The following is a 20540-nucleotide window of genomic DNA, read 5'->3' on the forward strand; positions in this document are numbered from 1 at the left end:
TCTGCCGCTTCCCGAAGCGTTTAATCTTTTTCTTAAACCTAGATCAATTCCAACAAATGGTATCAGAGCTATGGTCAAAGATATGCATGTACATGTTTTTTAAAATTATGAGCTTGAAAATCGTTTTCAAAAATTTACTAATTTTGTGACAAGTTAGAATTGTTATCTTAGATTTTTTTTTAATTTTGTGCTCATGCCTTTAAATTAAAAAGCATGTTGATTTTCTATGAGTTTGGGATGTTTTTAAAACACATTAGAATCAGTTCTAAAAGGTTTTAATTTTTTATATTGAAAAACGTGTTTTAAAGGTTTGAGAGTTTTCGAGAAAAATTTTGTGACTAGTTTTGTAGTCTTACTAGTTTCATATTTTTAATTGAATCGTTTTATGCTTGTTGTTATTTCTTTTATACCATGTTAATACCTTGCTAATAAAACACAAATAAAAGCTTTAACAACCTTCATAAAACGTTCCGTTACAGTCGATTCTTTTTCGCACCTGAAAAGGACCAAGCTTTAATTATTTCTTTTTCTTCGAGCTCGAGTAAACCCGCATTAAAAGTGGCATAACGCTCTGCTCAGAAATCTAAATTTAATGATTCTTGAATCAAATTAAAGCTCTGTCTGTCCTCTGTCCAATGCCACCGGTTTCGGCTCAAAAGGACATCGGAGCCGCCAGATATGGCGATTTTACTCCGAGGTGAGCGGCTGTCTGAAACTCCAGTTTTTTTTAGAAATCCGGATTATCAAACCCCACTACCATGAGTTATAGAACTCTAATGAGAAAATTTTCTTGAGCAAAATTTTTTTTCTGTTTTGATTTTTGAAAGTTTAATTGAAATTGAATTTTTACAAAACTAGTTTGAATTTTGAAAAACCGTTTTCACTTTCAAACTTGAAAATATTTTGTCATCCAAATCAAATAAATTTTCAAAAAATTTTCAAAACTATATCTATATCACATATGTTCAAAATCTATATGCTCTTGAAATTTTGAGTGGGAGGTCTCTTTGTAGACAAGCCGAAAAATAAAAAGATGTGTAATCTCAAACTTTCAAGTGTTCGAGTGAGTTGAAGTTCACACTTCCCTCATGCACTTTCCCGAAATAGAAAATAGGAAAAGATCGAGTATGTACCTTGTGCCTTTATGCACTAATACTACTCTGAACATGTCGATCTAGGATTCTCTTCTAGTTGTCCGCTCGGTCGCTCTCTAACTAGGAAATTTGTTTCCGAACTTATAAGAGTCGATGAACCAACTCCAAAAACTAAGTGGGAGGGTTATACTTGTTGTTTGTAACCCACGATCCCCAACACTAATGAAAGAAGCAATTAACGTGGGACTAAGAGCCGCTCTTGCGACCCTCACTTAAATGGGAGTACTCCAAGGCGTTATTGCTTCGATCATTGCTCAATGAGCTACGTCCGAGAGTGAGACGATGATGGCAAGGCCTCCCCTTGGGGGATTGTTTTTCAAAGTTGATCTTTTGGACTAAGTGGTTGGTTGCACACTTAGGCTCAATCCCTAGTAATCCTCCCTTGAGGCTCTGCGAAAGGATGTGAGTGATCAAACCAATTTAAAAGGTGGCTAGTCAAAATAGATGTATTGACATCTTGGCTTAACATTATTGATGTGTCATTTACTTATAAAAGGAGATTTTTTGCGGCCTTCTCTTGAGGGAGTAAATTATCGTTTGGTTTATAACACCTTTGGATTTTATAAAAGTCTTAACAAACTTAAATCCTAAACCAAACACTAATCATAAACTTGTTTCAACTTCATTAAGCAACATGTCTCGCAAACATCCCTCAATCATCCTTTCCTCGAACAAACTCGAAAACAAAAACTACGAAGATTCGAAACATAACCTCGACATAATAGTTACCGTTAGCAAGCACAAATGGGTACTCACCACCCCGTGTCCTCCTCTGACGAAAGATGATTCGACTCAAGAGGACAACAACGCCTTGGCGGCCTGGCTTCGATCCGATGAGATTGTGAGGTGCTATATCTTAGCATCCATGAACAATATGCTGAAAAAGCAACATCGTGACATCGAGACTGCCGCCGACATGCTCACCAATCTCCTTGAGATGTTTGGAGGGCAGAGGCGTCAAGCAAGGCAAAAAGCAGTCCGACAGTTTATGAACTGTCGCATGAAGGCTAGGACTCCTGTTGGAGACTCTATGATATTGATCATTAGTCATCTGTGTAAAATGGAAATCCTATGATCTGAGATTAATGGGAAGAATGTCATAGATGTGATCTTAGAAACTCTCCCCGCATCTCTTGATACCTCCAAGATGAACTACTCCATCAACAAGCTAGAATACAATGTTACCAAGCTTATGAAGGAACTTCACACTGCTGTAGGTCTCACTAAGAGAAAAGAGGAATCAAGGAGAGGCATATGCTACTGAGCAAAAAGCCTCCACCTCTGGAACTAAGAAGAGACCTCACAAGGCCTATAACAAGAACTGTCCTGCCAATCTCAAAGCAAAGGAACATAGTATTGTACTAGTTACCGAAGCATGCTTAGTAGCTGATAATGTATCAACGTGGATTCTTGACTCCGCTGCTACTAACCATATTTGTTGTTCCTTGAATGGTTTCAAGAAAACCAAAAGCTTAGAGGAAGGCGAGTTCTGTTTCAAATGGGGTGATGAGAGCCTGGTGTCTGCGAAGGCTGTGGGATCCGTGATGCTGTCTTTTGAAGACCGCACTTTAAACTTGAATAATGTTTATTTTGTTCCTACCTTTGGGAAGAACTTAATATCCGTTGCTCGTCTTCGTGAGCAAGATTATTGTTTAAAGTTCATTAAGAATGGAATTCGTATTTCGTTTCCTGATAATTCTTTTGTCACTGATGCATGTATGAAGAATGCTCTTTTCTACATCTATCTCACTCAACCTTCCCTTTTAGACACCGAAATAGATAATGATCTAATTAGGGAGCCAAAGAGGATCAAACTTTCTGAATCCTCCGATCTAACAAAATCAACATACCTGTGGCACTTAAGACTTGGTCATATCAGTCTAGATAGGATTAAGAGACTTGTGAGGGATGGTCCACTCCAAGCCTCTGCAATAGGTTCACTACCTACTTGTGAATCCTGCATAGAAGGAAAAATGACTAAGCGACCTTTCTCCGATAAGGGTCAAAGAGCCACTGAGTTGCTGGAACTAGTACATTCTGATGTATGTGGTCCGCTCACGCAACAGGCACGTGGAGGATACGAATACTTCGTTACCTTCACTGATGATTACTCAAGATATGGGTTTGTCTATTTGCTCAACCACAAATCCGAGACCTTTAACGTATTTAAGGTCTTTAGGGCTTTAGTGGAAAAGCAAACTGGCAAAGTGATCAAAACCCTTCGATCTGATCGAGGTGGTGAGTATATGTCTGGAGAGTTCGATGACTTTCTTAAAGAAGAAGGTATCGCTTCTCAGCTTACCGCACCTGGCACACCTCAACAAAACGGAGTGTCAGAGAGAAGAAACTGAACTCTTATGGAGATGGTTAGATCCCTCTTTCCTTTTGGGGATATGCCCTTGAAACAGCCGCCTACATTCTGAACCAAGTTCCGTCCAAAAAGGTTCCTGGTACTCCTTATGAACGATGGACTGGCCGTAAAGTGAATCTTGGCCGCATCCGAATTTGGGGTTGCCCTGCACACGTGCTGAGGTAAAAGACTAGCAAGTTGGCTAGTAGGTCAGAATTGTGCCTGTTTGTGGGATATCCAAAGGAAACCAAAGGTTTTAATTTCTATAGTCCCGAGGACGATAAGACTTTCGTTAGCACGAATGCTCGTTTCCTTGAGGAGGACTTTATGAAGGATGCTAAACCTAGAAGCAAAATTGTGCTTGAAGAAAAGTTGGGTGAGGAAGCTTCTACCTCATCTGTAAGAACTGTTCTTACCCCAACTGAAACACAACCTAACTCATCAGAATCTCGTCAAGTAGTACTTCGACGTAGTGGGAGGGCTACTCAAAAGCCTGACAGGTACATGTCTTATGGAGACTCTCTCGTAGCCGTCTCTGACATGGATGATCCTGTTTCATATAGCCAAGCGATGGCTTGTTCTGAATCAAACCTTTGGCTTGACGCCATGAAAGTTGAAATGTACTCGATGTATGTTAACAATGTCTGGAAACTTGTAGACCTTCCTGAAGGGATTAAACCCGTAGGGTGTAAGTGGATATACAAGAAGAAAAGGGGTCCTGATGGGAACGTCGAGACGTTCAAAGCACGACTTGTGGCGAAGGGTTATACCCAACAAGAAGGGATTGACTATGAAGAAACCTTCTCGCCAGTCGCGATGCTTAAATCCATCCGCATACTCCTATCCATAGCTGCAGCTCTCAACTATGAGATCTGGCAAATGGATGTCAAGACAGCCTTTCTGAATGGCAATCTTGACGAGCGCATTTACATGGCTCAACCAGACGGTTTCGTGGAAGAAGGTCAAGAGACCAAGGTTTGTGAGTTGCTTAAGTCCATTTATGGATTAAAGCAAGCATCTAGGTCATGGAATATTAGATTCGATGAAACTGTAAAGAGCTTTGGCTTTGAACAGTCAATAGATGAGCCTTGTGTTTACAAGTTAATACACGAAGGCAAAGTTGTGTTTCTGGTACTATATGTCGATGATATACTACTCATTAGTAATGACGTGGGTAAGTTATCTGAAGTTAAGGTCTGGTTGGCAAAGCAATTCGATATGAAGGATCTAGGAGAAGCCGCGTACATTCTGGGGATCCAAATCTTTCGAGATAGGAAAAACCGGACCCTGTCGCTCTCTCAAGCATCTTATATTGATAAGGTGATGGATCGCTTCTCGATGCAAGACTCCAAGAAGGGTCAAACACCCTTTAGGCATGGAGTTTCACTCTCTAAGGACCAGTATCCAAGACTGCACAAGAGATTGAAGACATGAGGAAAATTCCTTATGCCTCTGCCGTAGGAAGCCTCGTGTATGCTATGCTTTGCACTCGACCTGACATCTGTTTCACCGTTGGCGTAGTTAGCCGTTTCCAATCCAACCCTGGACCCGAGCACTGGATTGCTGTTAAGCATGTTCTTAAGTATCTTCGAAGAACTAGGAACTTTATGCTTACATACTCAGGTACTGACCTGACTATGACGGGATATACCGACTCCGATTTTCAAGCGGATAAGGATTCCAGGAAATCCACTTCGGGATCTGTGTTCATCCTTAATGGTGGAGCTGTTGTGTGGAGGAGTATTAAGCAATCTTGCATTGCTGACTCCACAATGGAAGAAGAATATGTGGCTTCTTGTGATGCATCCAAAGAGGCTGTATGGCTTAGAAAATTCCTTAAGTATTTGGAAGTTGTTCCAAACGTCGACGAGCCCATAACCCTTTATTGTGATAATAGTGGGGCTGTCGCTAACTCAAAGGAACCTAGAAGCCATAAGCGCTCTAAGCATATTGAGAGGAAATACCATTTGATTCGAGATATCGTGCAACGCGGAGATGTGGAGGTGAAGTAGATCTCTGGCAGATCCATTCACCAAGGCCCTAGCGAACATGGTCTTCGACCAACATCGAGAGGGATTAGGCATAAAGGACTACTCACATCTTCTTTGAGTCAAGTGGGAGTTTGTTGTCAATGGTGCCCACAAGAAGAGTAGTAGTGTCTATTTGTGTACATTTGATGTAATATAGTCTTACGAAGACTCTTGCTTGTAATTGCTTATTCATTAATAAAAAGTTGAAACGTTCATTCAATCTTCCTTGTCTGAACTATGATAAAACCCTAGTCTTTTAGTCCATAAACAAACCTAACAACTTACAAAGAGACAAATGTAGATTTGCATGAACAAACTCTTCGTAGTTTGCTTAAAACGATATATTCGCAATCTTAGGGTCAAAGGACTATTGACATCAGTATGATTGTTAGAAGAATCTATGATATCTGGTTATGAGGCATTGAGAGTTGGGGACTCTATAGTTCTTCTAGGTATCTTCCGAAGGTACTGAATTGACCAGTGCACTTCTAGAGACAAGATAAGAACAAACCATTTAACCTCTAATGTCTCGAAGTCACTATGTATGAATTGCATCATGCTTACCTTAATCCTGAAATGAGAAATGCCATTTCACACCTTAGTATTCTCATTTGAGAAAGTCAGAGTTCGGACTCACTATGTGATTCCGAACAGGGCCTATTGGTGAAGTACTAAGTTGTGAGAATGTCATGAGTAACTTTGTGAAGTTCTCATAGATATGGAATTCATGTACAAGAATGCTGAAATGCAATGTATGTCACCTCATGCTTTGTTCCTTGAGTCCTGACTCTTTTGGATGAAACAATGTGACTTGTTAGCTCCTCGTCAATACATTGTTTCTAACTTATTCACAAGCGACAAAGGATTTGAGGAAATAACAGCTAGAAGGGTAAAATGGTAATTTAGTAAATCTCGGATAGCTGATGACATTCATGAAGGGTAAACATAGATAATATTCAGTGGATCCGCTCATCATAATTAGGTCGAATTCTTGAGTAGAAAATAAATTCATTTGAACCGAGAGATTTTCAGTGTCAACTCTTTAGTGGAGTCAGTTGGCATTAAGCTAAACTTGGAAAAGGTTTGTGAACTTTTGAGTCCAAGTGTTTAGCTCAAGCTTTGTTCATTTGGGTCCATGAGGTCACTGTCACGAATCACATCGATATGAATAGTTAAACTGGAAGCTAAGTCAAAACAAGAACGAAAATTGTCAAAAGGGTATTTTTGTCTTTTGAGACATAGGATGAATTGAATGTCAATAAATTTTTTGACAAGTTTATTTGATGAATTAATGTCACTCGCCAATGACTTGATTACTGGGCCTTGTGAGTTGATTTCATTTCATAAGAGTTTTATTGAAAATTCTTAATGGGTCTTTCTCATGTTGTCATGAACAAATGAAGAAGCTTCTAGAAGCTCCTTCTAGAGAGACTTGGGCGCCTACCCTATAGAGAAATAGGAGAGATTATTTTGTGCATAAATGTATCAAGATACTTGCCAAAAGAAAAAGAGGAAACAAATTTGCATATTCATGCATTAGGAATTTCGGCCAAGAGAGAGTCAAAGGAATGGAACAAAATAGGAAACAAATCCAAGGCTTATTGAAGCCTAGTTTGGCCGTGTGACTCAATAAAGGAAATAGGGAAATTAGCTCATGAATATGTGATATTCTATAGAAGAGAAAACTACCTTATTGAAGGTGAGACCTCTCCTATAAATAGGAGCCTCATTTCCTCACATTTCATTCATCCAAGTTTAAGAGATTTGAGAGACTCTCTCTCTAGAACTTTGGCCGAAACTCCTCTCTCTCTCTCTCTAGTTTATTTTCGATTTTTCTTGTTTTGGCACCTAGGTCCTCACTCGACCTAGTGTTTAGCTCTGCGACTTCAAGACTCGTTCTTAAGTCGTAGTGTTTAAAAGTGCCCACTCACTAATTCCTTTATTTCGAGTGATTTAGTGATAGAAACTTTCGTGGTTGCTCGAGGTGCCGAGGAAAGAATGAGAGACGTGCTGCGAGGGGAGACGAGCGTTGTAAACTTTCCAAAAGCTTCTTCAAAGTTCAAGCTTCAAGAAAGGTTAGTAAACTTCTAGCTCATATTAGTTTTTAATTACATGTACTTGCTCTTTGTCTAGGTTAGTAAAAACTGTTTTTACTTGTAAAGAAATTTTTTAAAATTCCGCCTCTTCCCGAAGCGTTTAATCTTTTTCTTAAACCCTAGATCAATTCCAACAGATTAAATAATGGGTCAAAACGACACGATTACGGTACCATGAATAAAATCCGATTAACACGATTATTAAATGGTTGACACGAAACACGATTACGACCCGCACGAATATGACCCAATTAATACGATTACGAATAATAACACGATTACGACCCAGTTAAACATGATTAATATTATATATGTAAAATTATTAATTTATAACTATAAACATAAAATTGATATTATAAAATATGATGAAATAAAATAAGGTATATTAATATCAATATCAATTTACGTATGATAACATATAGTCGATAGTATATCAATCAACTTCACGAGAGCAATAATAATATATCAAATTAGTTGTTTTCAATTACTAATTTAAATAGTACATCTGGTCGTGTTCTCATAATTCACAATTTATAATCTCAATAACAATAATCTCATAATAATGTATTGTATTCAATTTTATTTGATTTCAATTCAATTCAATTTACATTGAACAATCACAATTTACAATTCACAATCACAATAACAATAGTTTCATAATAACGTATCGTATTAAACTTTATTTGATTTCAATTCAATTCAATTCATATCCAACAATCAAAATTAACAATCCACAATCGCAATAACAATAGTCTTATAATAACGTATTATATTCAATTTTATTTGATTTCAATTCAATTCATATCGAACAATCACAATAACAATAGTCTCATAATAAGTAATAACGTATCATATTCAATTTTATTTAATTTCAATTCATATCGAACAATCACAATTCACATTTACAATCACAATAACAATAAGCTCGTAATAATGTATCCTATTCAATTTTATAATTTGATTTCAATTCAATTCATATCAAACATTCACAATTCACAATCACAATAACTATAATATCATAGTAACGTATCATATTCAATTTTATTTGATTTCAATTTTAATTCAATTCATATCGAACATTCACAATTCACAATCACGATAACTATAATTTTATCATATTCAATTTTTTTTATTTCAATTTTAATTCAATTCATATCGAACAATTACAATTACTATAGTCTCATAATAACGTATCATATTCAATTTTTGTTTGTTTCAATTTTAATTCAATTCATATCGAAAAATCACAATTCACAATCACAATGACTATAATATCATAATACGTATCATATTCAATTTTATTTGATTTCAATCCATAATCATATAATCAATAGTATTTGAACAATCACAATTTATGATAAATAACCTTTGAATATCAGAGTAGTCTTGGATTAAAAAAGCCATAAATAATTTTGTTAACTAATACATAAATTGTATTCAATTTTATTTGATTTCAATTATAGTAAAATGACTTATTACCTCCATTTTTTTCAAATTCGATTTCTAATTTTTATCTAAAATATAGACACCAATTTTAAGGTTTTTTACATTCTCCTATAAAATATAATTTAGTCACTTTACTTTACTTGTGTTAATATTTAATATATAGTATATAAGATTGAAATTTTAAATATAAATTATAATATATGATATAAATAATATATTTCGTGTAATTTTAAACTTTTATTATTCATGTAACTACAAATTTTTAGATTAATATTGAAATTTGACATTCCCTCCATTTATCTCCACAAAATTTCAATCTATTCTTTTTATTTTGTTTTACCCTCCATCAATTTCCCTCCCTTTTTTTTACCTAGATATTTCAATCTAACTTTTTTTATTTTGTTATCACGCAGACTCAAATAAAGAAAGAGAAGACTCAATACAAAGCACACACAGAAGAGAATGAGAACGACAATCGAGAGAGAGAGAGAGAGAGAGAGAGAGAGAGAGAGAGAGAGATCGAGACAGAAAAAAAAAATCGAGAGTGAGGACTGAGAATCGGAACGAAGGAGTGGAGGACGATTGGGGTTAGAAATCTGAATTGGGGTTATCTTTTAGGGTTCAAAATCTGGGGGTTTTTATTTTAGGAATCATCATCAAGGATTGTCACTCCGAACAACAAATTCGTAAGTTTTCTCGTGAATGCCTATCTTTCTTTCGACTGTCTACTTTTTATTATCGTTGTAATCCACGATTGCTTTTATTCGAAATGATATATCTCCGTTTGTGAAGCTAAAGTTGGACCCAAACCCATCTGTCGCCACCCTGTCTCCGAGGTTAATGTTTATTTTTCATCGCTGTGTTTGTGAAATCAGGTTCATTCTAGTTCGACGAGTTCTTATTTATTGATTCTGATGCTTATGCTTCTGTTTGGTTGAGAATTGAGATAGAGGTTTGAACTTTATTTTTTTGGTCTAGAAGACTTATTGGATGTTGAAAGTTTTGTGCTATAGAGTTTAAGGTATCTGATTGAAAATAGATAAATAAAAAAAAAAAAAAACCTTAATCTTATTATTGGCCTGTGATTTATTCATGTTTATCAATTGTATCTCTGTTTCAGTAACTTGAAATGTTTTACAAAATTATGATTAAGTAATGCATATTGTATGATAATGGGTTAGTTTTAGGGCTTTTCATGGCATAGGGATTAAATCAAGTGGGATGGCTTAAGTAATGCATACTGTATGATAATGGGTTAGTTCTCGTTCTCATTTTTCTGGTGAGTGGGTTCTATAAATTTGTATACTTTTTTTTTATTATTATACTCTGCTTCCACTTGGTTTTAGTATATTGAGTTTTGAGGAATCTGAAGCAATGAAATAATTTAGAAGGTTAGGTTTGAACTATTTGGTCCCCTCATTAAAATATATTTGTGGATATTTCAGGCATACATTTTCGATTTGGAGGGGTGAAGGCATAATTGAGGAATCTAGAGAAGCAAAAAAATGTAAATTGCATTCAAAACTCTTATTTTTGTTTTAAGTTATGTTCATGAATTTAATTATATAACCTGCGAGATTGATTATTTTGGCAAGAAGTAGTTTCTTTTAACTATTATAATCAGATATACATGTAAGCTCTGTACACAAAAAAATCAGATTTAGATGTATTTTGTTGGCCTTTTGTTTTCTTCTTCTCTGGCAGATAATAAATGGTTTTTTTTTTTCTTTCTTAAAGTCATACTTTGTAACGCACTGACTGCTAACTTTTTATGGAATGTAACTGACAGATTTCAAATAGATTTTAATTTTGAATCGGTTGAACAAAGTGTTATATTATACTATGTTTTTGACAATTTAATCATAATGAATTTACTTCGAATGACTAAAAACGATTAAAACACGATTAAATAAACCATTTAACACGACTATTTAATGGTTTAATTTAAATGGTTATGGATCTGTAAAAAAAATAAATGGTCGGATTTGGATCTAATCTTCAAACACGATTAATAAATGGTCGGATTTGGTTCTAATAATTATTTTAAAAAACACGATTAACACGACACGGTCACGACACGAACACGAAATTGCCATCCCTAGCTGAGACCACAGGCAGCAGAGAAATAATTTTTCTCTTTGCTCGAGATGCAGACAAGCAAATGTCTATATCCGATAGACATCAAGGAAGATGAAGTGACGGAGCCGCGTACTGTTGATGAAAAAATCGACCGAGTAGCGTATGTCGCACTGGAGGCCGATGTCCTTGGAGTTGACGAAGATTCAGACGAAGAACATGTGTCAGACACTCCACGTCTTCCTCGTCCCAAAGCGGCTGCTCGCCCTGAACCATTTTCTCGTGGCGAGGTTCCCGAGTATCCCGCTCCTGAAGCGACTGCTCATCCTGAAGATCTCAAGTCCTTTGTAGTAACCCGGGAAATGTGAGAAGAACTAAGGAAATGTCAAGGGATGGTCTTACACGTCTTGAATATGAATGGCCTGTAGAATTGAGAGAATTAGGCGAGACCAGGTATAAATATATTTAATAGAAATTTAATTTTTTAGTTGTTCTTAGTCATTACTTTCTTATGAAATTCATATATTTTGTGACTTTTACGTACAGATTTGCATGTTAGAGACGTTGAATTTCATCTTCACGGATGTTACGGGCTTGCCTGGGGGTGAGGTACCCACTACCCAAGCTGAAGGCTCGCGACGTCGTCGGCATAGTCCTCCTTCTCCTCCTTCACATGAGCAGGCTTCGACTAAGCCGTCATCTTCATCGCTGAAGTCGTCTTCTTCTCAAAAGGCGTCTTCTTCTCAGAGGCGGCCTTTGAAAAAACCGCCCATTTCTTCCCCGAAGCCGTCTTCGAGTTCTCGCCATTCAAAAGACATTTCAGACAATCAACTTCCGCTCACGACACAACTTAAGAGGAAAGCGGAGAGCCATAAAAAAACTCTGACACGGAAAGAGCGGCAGCTGTGACAAAAGATGATGCATCGGGACGATTTCACTGTTCCGACGAAGCCGAAGTGCGCTGAAAAGTGCCTCTCTGCGTTCAAGAATTTGAAGAAAGCAAAGGATAAGGATTTTAATCCACATCGAAATATAATGACAAATTATTGGCTTCAGTTCCCCTCAATACTCGCAATGCTCCTCCTTTATTCTTCACGGTGTTGTTGGAGTCCACGAGGTGGCTACACGATTCGGTACATTGAATGAATACTTATATGTTATAATATACACTCTCTTTTATTTTAAAGTAAATTAATATGTTTTTTATTTCGCAGCATATTGATGCCATCCTATGCATGCTTCGAACTCGCCAGCGACAGTTCGATGTATATCGTCAAGACATCTGAATCATGGATTGTCGGTGGGTCCATAACGTGTATGGTCGATACCTAGGGACGAAGCCCGAGCATGTGGAATGGGATATGAAGACAATGTTTACCCCGATCTCTAGGTACAAAGACTCCCAAATATTGCCATGGACGGGAGCTTGCGACATCGTATCCGTTGTCAACTTCAAGACCCTTCATTGGTTCACAGCTCGGGGCGACGTAGATGAGTGGACCATTACCATCCTCCATTGCCAGAAGGACCTCGTCTAGACGACGAGTAATCGAAATGATTTCAATGAGTTGATGGAGGTACGTAAAAATTTATTTATGGTTATTAACATGTTTACTAACATTTGTAGTAGAATATGATTATTGTGTTTTTATAATCGTGCAGAATTGGAGTAGAGCACTACTTAGGGTTATGGCCTTGGGTGATTTCTTTAGCGAGCATCATATGGCATATCGGGAGCTAGACGGCGAAGAAACAATATTTCATCCTTTGACATGACTAGACGATCAAAAGGTCCCACAATGTATTGAAAGGTAAACATGTCAAAAAAAATTGACAAGTACTAAACATATTTAAATTGTTTTATAACTTGTTTGTATCCTTTTTTTTTTGTAGCGGTGAGCGCGGGATGTTTGCAGCAAAGTACGTCGAGCACATACTAGTGAACAAATCATTTGAGACGCTTCAAAGTGAGAATATGAGAACGTTCCGGAAAAAAATGGTACGTCGACTTATTTTATAGAAAGATTGTCCCGTGAACAAAATTTTTGTAATGAACGAATTGTCGTAATATTTTTGGTATGTATGAACTAAAGTAACTTAGTAATTTACTATTATTAAGAATGTGGTATGATTCTCAGTTGGTTTGATGAGTATTGATTGGGTTGTCACTTCAAACCCGGATTCTTCTAAACTTCTAAAATAAAAATTAACAACTCTTCTAACATTATAGCGAAATTTAGATTAAAAAAAAATAACAACACTTTTTTTACTTATAAAATAAAAATAACAACACATTTAAACTTATAAACTTCTAAATTTAAAAATAAACAAGAATTCGTCTAAAGTTTTAAAAAAATTAACATAAAGGTCAAATAGACGTTAAATTTATCAACTTCTAAATTTAAAAAACAACAATTGGTCTAAAGTTTGAAAAAAATTAACATAAAGGTCAAATAAACGTTAAACTTCTAAATTTAAATAACAACAATTCGTCTAATGTTTTAAAAATAACAACTCTTCTTCAATTCATCCAAGTGCATGTCTTTCTGTTATGTCCCCTACCACCACATTTCTCGCACTACTTTCGATAGATAACAGCCGTTGTGCCTTGATATGGGTATCGATTGACCCTTTTTCTTTGTTGTTTACTTTTCTTTGGTCGGTCTGCTTGTTTGTTTTCAACTAGTTCCGCAACCTTCATGTGTTTTTATCTCATCCGGGACATTGTACTGTTTCATTGCCAACCGAATATATGGCTTCCTTGTACATTTCAATCCACGTCTCCTTCAAATTGAAGTGACTGCATAACGAGTAAATGTCGACGCCTCGATGTTGGGCTGATACGAATGAATGCTCACACGGGATGCCAATTGTTGTGGTAGTCCGCAACTACATGTCTTCACCACCAAGTCTACATCGAAATCACCTCTTACGTCTTTAACATGATTTTTATATAGACCAAGCCCATACGCATTGACGTACTGTGCCTTAATATTTGGATTTGTGAGATCAATTTACCACGTTGGTGCCAATTTTGTGTTAAAGTTGTGAACGATCTCTTCTCGATCCAAAAACCAAGTTTAGAGTGTGAATCGAATAAACTCAAACTAAGTCGTAATTGGAAACACTCTAGCATTCCTTGTTTTATTGTTGAAGCTTTCTCCATTATTGCTTGTCATTAGGTCATACCTATATAAAAAGAGCAACGTTTATATAATCATCAACATTTTAAATTAAGAAATAAATACAAATCAACAAACAAAAAGTTGTAGACTTTTACCATTTTCCAAGAAAGAATGGCTTCTGGCCCACCGATCGACACCAACTTCTTCGAGATACTTTACCATCTCGACATCATTCCGTCTCAACTGTTTAAAATAAGCTTCAAATGTTGTTTTACTGAAGGCGACAATGATCAGTCTTGAACTTATGTTGGACATTCAGTTGTAAATGATGGTAACATGCTCCGTGAGGGATACCATGGAACACAACTTCGACACAATGTATGATGCTAACATGTCGATCGGATATGAATGCAAAATCAGGTACGTCTTCACCGATAGCTTCCCACAATCTTCTCAAACACCAAATCCAAGAAGCAGGACACTCGCTATCTACAACTCCAAATGCAAGTAGATATAATTGTGAATTCTCATCCAGCGCAATTGCGCAAAGCAAGTGTCCGCCATATTTTGTCTTCGAAAATGCACCGTCCAATGACATGACCGGTCGATATGATTTGAACCCTCTACGACGCGCTCCAATGAAAAGAAAGCGTACTTCAATTTGTCACCATCTCGCATAAAGTTGGTTAACGTCCCAGGATTCGTTTGCTACAACACGTATAGCCAAGACGGTAACTTATGATAGGATTGTTTTGATGTACCCTGCACGTACCCAATAGCTTTCTCTTTCGATCTCCAAACTTTCAGATACGATGTGTTCACACCCTATCTTGTCTTGGGTTCTTCTCTGACGTAATGCGCTGAATACTCTGCCATAGAGCTAATGAAGTACTTATCTTTAAGTGCGTGACCAATGACCCATAGTACAGCTCCTCGATGGACCTATGTTCGAACGACACGTGAACATGAGTGTTTACTCTCATACGACGTAATCTCCCACATATTAGACCATATAACGATACCCCTCAGCCTGCACGTGCATTTCTCATCTTTGCATAGAACATAACATCTTTTTTTCGAAAAATATATCACTCTAATTTAAAATTATGTTTCAAAGTGTACAAGTGGATATGTTTCTTCAATTCCTGCTTGCTCTCAAACTGCTACCCAATAGATATTTCTTCGGAGCTACCTGTTACTTTCAAAGGTTAGTTAAAAAATTATTAACTTAACATATTTCACATGCAAATTTAAGCACATTAGATCCATATTACCTGTAGAAGAACGACTTGGATAATGACTGGTTCTTCCTTCACAACATCATCGGATGTGAAATCGGGTGTTTTCCATGAATAAGGCACGATTGGTGTTCCGATTATCAGGGGCTCATGCGACGGTTGACAGTGACTCGAGGGTATTATAAAAGTTTCCACAAAGTCATCATATTCTTTAGGATTAGCGAATTCTTTAAAATTTTCACCTCACATTGTTATCTCCGTCATGTTTGTCACTATTGTGTTCATCACCTTCATCACTATTGTGTTCATCATCCTTGTCACTATTGTGTTCATCACCTTCGTCACTGTTGTGGTAATCATCTCTATCACGCCTATACACTTCATCTTCGGCACTCTTGTACGCGTTATACAACTCATCATCACAACCATCGTGTTCGTTGTCGATTATAGGACCATTTTGTCGATACTCAATAATAAGAGTATTCCGTCTCTTCTTCAGTTCATTGCAAGACAACTCTCCAACTACCACATCTTTCCCTTTACACACTCCTCGATACGCAATCGGCGCCATGATCTGTTTCGTTACCAAGCTTATACAAAGTGGAAATCTCTTACAATTTGTGTGCTTCATGTAATACGAAACGTCACCATCGTCCTTTAATACAGCATGATCCATTAGAATCGTACCAATTGCATATGAGACTTCGAGTTTTAAGTCGAACGCGAATCTGTCTACATCAATCTTCTGGTATATCAAATCCACTAATTTTGTGTACATTATCTCTTTCAAAACTGTGAAAGCATGTGTAACTTCATTTTTGAACATCCATAATTGTTCTTCCTTCTCCCAAGTGCCATTAATCAATATAAAAACTGCAAAAATCAGTCAAACTATGCAAAATTTGTTAGGAATATTACCCACTTGAAGATAATAAACATGAATGATTACTGAATAAGAGAAGTTTATTTTATAGCATCATATGATTAGTAGGTTGAGTTCTGAAAATATAATCAATAACAACTATCTTCCATAGCTTCCGTATTAAATTGAATCACGTGCTGGGCACCTGAGTTCGGGCGGTGAGCTAAAACATGGTCGATGACAGATACACGCCTGGAAAGCTATATCTAAAGTCATATATGTGGAACACGAGTGAAGGATGATCACTTTGTGAGAGTATTCTGCACTTTTGGTAAGTCTACGACCCGGGCAGACATTGGTTATAGATGTGTCGTTTAAGTAACGTTATGACGCACTAGCCGGGGTCGCTTATGATGGTCACAGTGAGACACTTGATCTAAATTTTGAAGTGATCATGGACATCTAGTTTATTTCGCCGGGTTCTTTGACTCATTTCGTTAAAGGCTACTGAGACCCTGATTAACCTTATGTCTTGGGAATTCGGAATATGATATGAGAAGAAAGTGGTTGACAGATGCGGAATCCAGCCTTCCTGAAAGAAGGTTAATGTTCACTCACCTAAGGGTTGATTCCATAGTCGATAGATTGCTAGCATTTTCGAAGTAAGTAACGTTCGGAAGAATCTTTCGACGGGGAAGCAACGGTGCTTAGGGTATATATGTATCAAGAAAGGTATAACAGAATAATAGACCTTTCTCGATACGGGTTGAACCTGGAGGATCTTGTTCACGAGCTGACTAGATCAGTGGACACTCGTCATGATGAGTAAATATAATCCTAGTATAAAGGAGAGTTCAGTCTTGGCTTACATGGTGGAATATTTGACCAAGATTGGACGAATCGATGAAAAAAGAGAAATGACTTTTTCGTCTTTTTCATCGGATTTGTTAAGATTCTATTACTAGGTCCATAGTTCCCGATTCGGTTTCGATAAAGACGAATAAGAACTTTCTAGTAATAATGAATATTATTATAATCTCACATATGTAAATTGTTTAGCAGCATTCGTTCGAAAATTTGTCTATTTTCTTAATTAAATATTTATTGTTGAATTAATTATTTATTGTTGGATCAAGTAACTAATTAATTGAATTTTAAGTTGGGACTTATGGGCACTGTAAAATTAGAAATTCCTAGGCCCAATACCAGTCTAAGTGGACGCCTACTATGGGTACTAAATACCAATATTCTCTCTTTAATTAGTTGCTAGATTTGTGGTAACTAATTAAATAAGAGAGAGAATAATAATGGTAGATATATTCTCTCTATTAAATAAGGAAATAAGATATTGTCCCCATTATTCTCAAATATCTAGATTTCTTAAATACAGAAGAAAATAATGAAATAATTATTCTAGATTATGATCTGATGGATGAGACAAAAAGTAAGATTTGTAGTCAAGATCCAATGGCTCATGCTTAACTACAAAACATGAAAGAATAAAGGATAATAAAATATATCTAGGAGATTCCTAGAATATCTCCTTTCCACCACTATAAATAGGGGTCTAAGAGAAAGCAAAAAAGACACTCAAGCTAATAGCTAAAATTCGACCAACTCTCTATGTTGGTCGTGTGCTCTCTCTCTCTCTTCCTCTCTCTTGAAATTATGTGATTCCATTCCGATAAAAATGGTACGATCGGAAATATAAATCAGAGTCGTAGTGAGATTCAGAGTGTGGTCCACACCTTATGCTTGTTCGCCCGGAGATTTCGTTTCAGAAGACTATGTCATCGAGGCAAAACAAAAGAGATCCCGAGAGTTTCAGAGACATCCCGAAGTTCTATAGTAGAAGACGACGCTATGAGGCTGAGATAAGACGAGAAGAAGACAAGGACCTCGAGGAGATCCCGATCTAAAAAGCTTAAGGAGAAACCCGTAAGTTTTCTATAACTCGTCTCTTGAAATTGGTTGCTTGACATATATGCTCTCATGGTTAAATTAATTAAACAAAATTAGATCGTGTTATATCACCTTAATTAATTAGCTAAGTAGCGTAATTAAAAAAAATTCGCATGGTTATATGGGTGCGAGTGCATAATCACACCAACAAAATTAGCATATGTATTTTACAACATCATACCATATCGTACATCATCATACAACAAGGCATCGTATCACATCGTATAACATCGTACAAATCAAGAAGCTTGTTAAAATTTCATCGTACAAAAAAGTTAAATCTCATCATATCATATTGTATACTATCGTACAAACATGTTAAAACCCCATTTTATTAGCTATGTACTTCAGATCTGATCGGTATTTATCCCTACGTTCTATGTTATTCAATCAAAACTTATTTAAAATGACTAAATAATCTTACCCATACCCATGATGATTCCACGAAATCCACTTAATTAGAGAGGATTTGAGAGATAGAGATAAAATTGAAGAGTTAAAATGAAATAATTTTTAAAAGTGAGAGAGGTTTACATAGACAGAATGATATTTTTGTCTATATTTGGATATTTTATAAATTGAGGTCCAATCTTGATACTTAATCAATTTTTAAGTCTACCTAATAAAATTTCTCATGACAATCGTCTCAATAAAATCTAATATCCGTTCCGCTGCATCTCTAATAAAATATCATGCTTTTAGCTTATAAAAATTTATTACCATATCCAAGCCAGCCCAGTGATGAGATTAGGCCAAAGAGAAATTGCCCAATTTGTCACCAATTTTATAATTTTTTCCCACTTTCCACCAAAAGACTAATTTTTCCCAAAATGCCACCGAGATGTCAACATTGTTTATATCTATGTCAACAATGTTGACATCTCATAGTGAAGCGCAAAAATAGATGTCAACATTGTTGACATGGATGGTGACTTTTTGGGAAAAATTAGTGTTTTGGTGGAAAGTGGGAAAAAATTATAAAATTGGTGACAAATAAGGCAATTTCTCTATGCCAAAACATTACTGTCAGTCCGTTATTAATTTTTGACCAATTTTATTTGGCATTCTATTATATGCTAAAGAAGTGTACAACAACTTGAATTACTATTTTAACCTTATCATTATCTTAATTTCCGAATTTAATAATTGAACAACAGAGAAAACACACGGCTAAGCTAATTGTCCATTTGTTTGACATTTTTCTCTTATTTTGGCGGATTGTGTAAACTTTGCTCTCTCTCTCTCTCTCTCTCTTTCTCTCTCTCTCTCTCTCTCTCTCTCTCTCTCTCTCTCTCTCTCTCTCTCTCTATATATATATATATATATATATATATATGTATATATATATACATACATATCCCTGCACCGATATTTACCCAAAACAAAAAAAAAGCCTCTCTTACTCCATATATATATAATTATCCATTTGTTTGACAATTTTCTCTTATTTTGGCGGATTGTGTAAACTTTGCTCTCTCTCTCTCTATATATATGTATATATATGTATACATACATGTATACGATTTCATATATCGCTACGCCGATATTTACCCAAAACAAAAAAAAAAGTCTCTCTTACTCCATATATATAATTTTGATATCATTAGCCACAAAACAAAAACTAAAGATTACATGAAAAATTAGCTAAATAAATTTTTTGTGATTATCAATAAAAGAAGTCACTCAAATATTAACGTGAATGGATAAATTTTATATATGAATAAGAGTTGTCTTTATCGACAAAACACATAACTTTAAGTATAGGTAGTGCTATTTTTTTTTTCAAAAAAGTTACAAAACATTGATTAAAATGCAAATTTTTTCATATTTATATATAATTTTGGTTATTGTTTTAAGGTAAGTGAGATAATTAAAGTAATAAGTACATAGATTACTAAGGAAGATCTAAAATTTTATACATGTATCTAACAATTACGAATATGTCTATCAATTGATATTGTATATACTTCTACATATATATTACCTAAAATTTAGAGAAGCATTGTATCATTTATGTAATATTATCCGCACATTAAGAAACTAACAACTGTATTTCTTTTCTTTGTTATGTTCATATAATTATTTGTAATTTGAGACATATACAATGATTAACAAAATACAAAAGATTAACTATGAATTGATTTATAATTTATACATATATGTATATGGATAAAAATATATACTTGTGTTTTTATCATATT

Source organism: Urtica dioica, chromosome 1 (genome assembly GCF_054948205.1).
Source record: "Urtica dioica subsp. dioica isolate 48M chromosome 1, U.dioica_male_clone48M_v1_H2, whole genome shotgun sequence".
Lineage (NCBI taxonomy): Eukaryota > Viridiplantae > Streptophyta > Magnoliopsida > Rosales > Urticaceae > Urtica > Urtica dioica.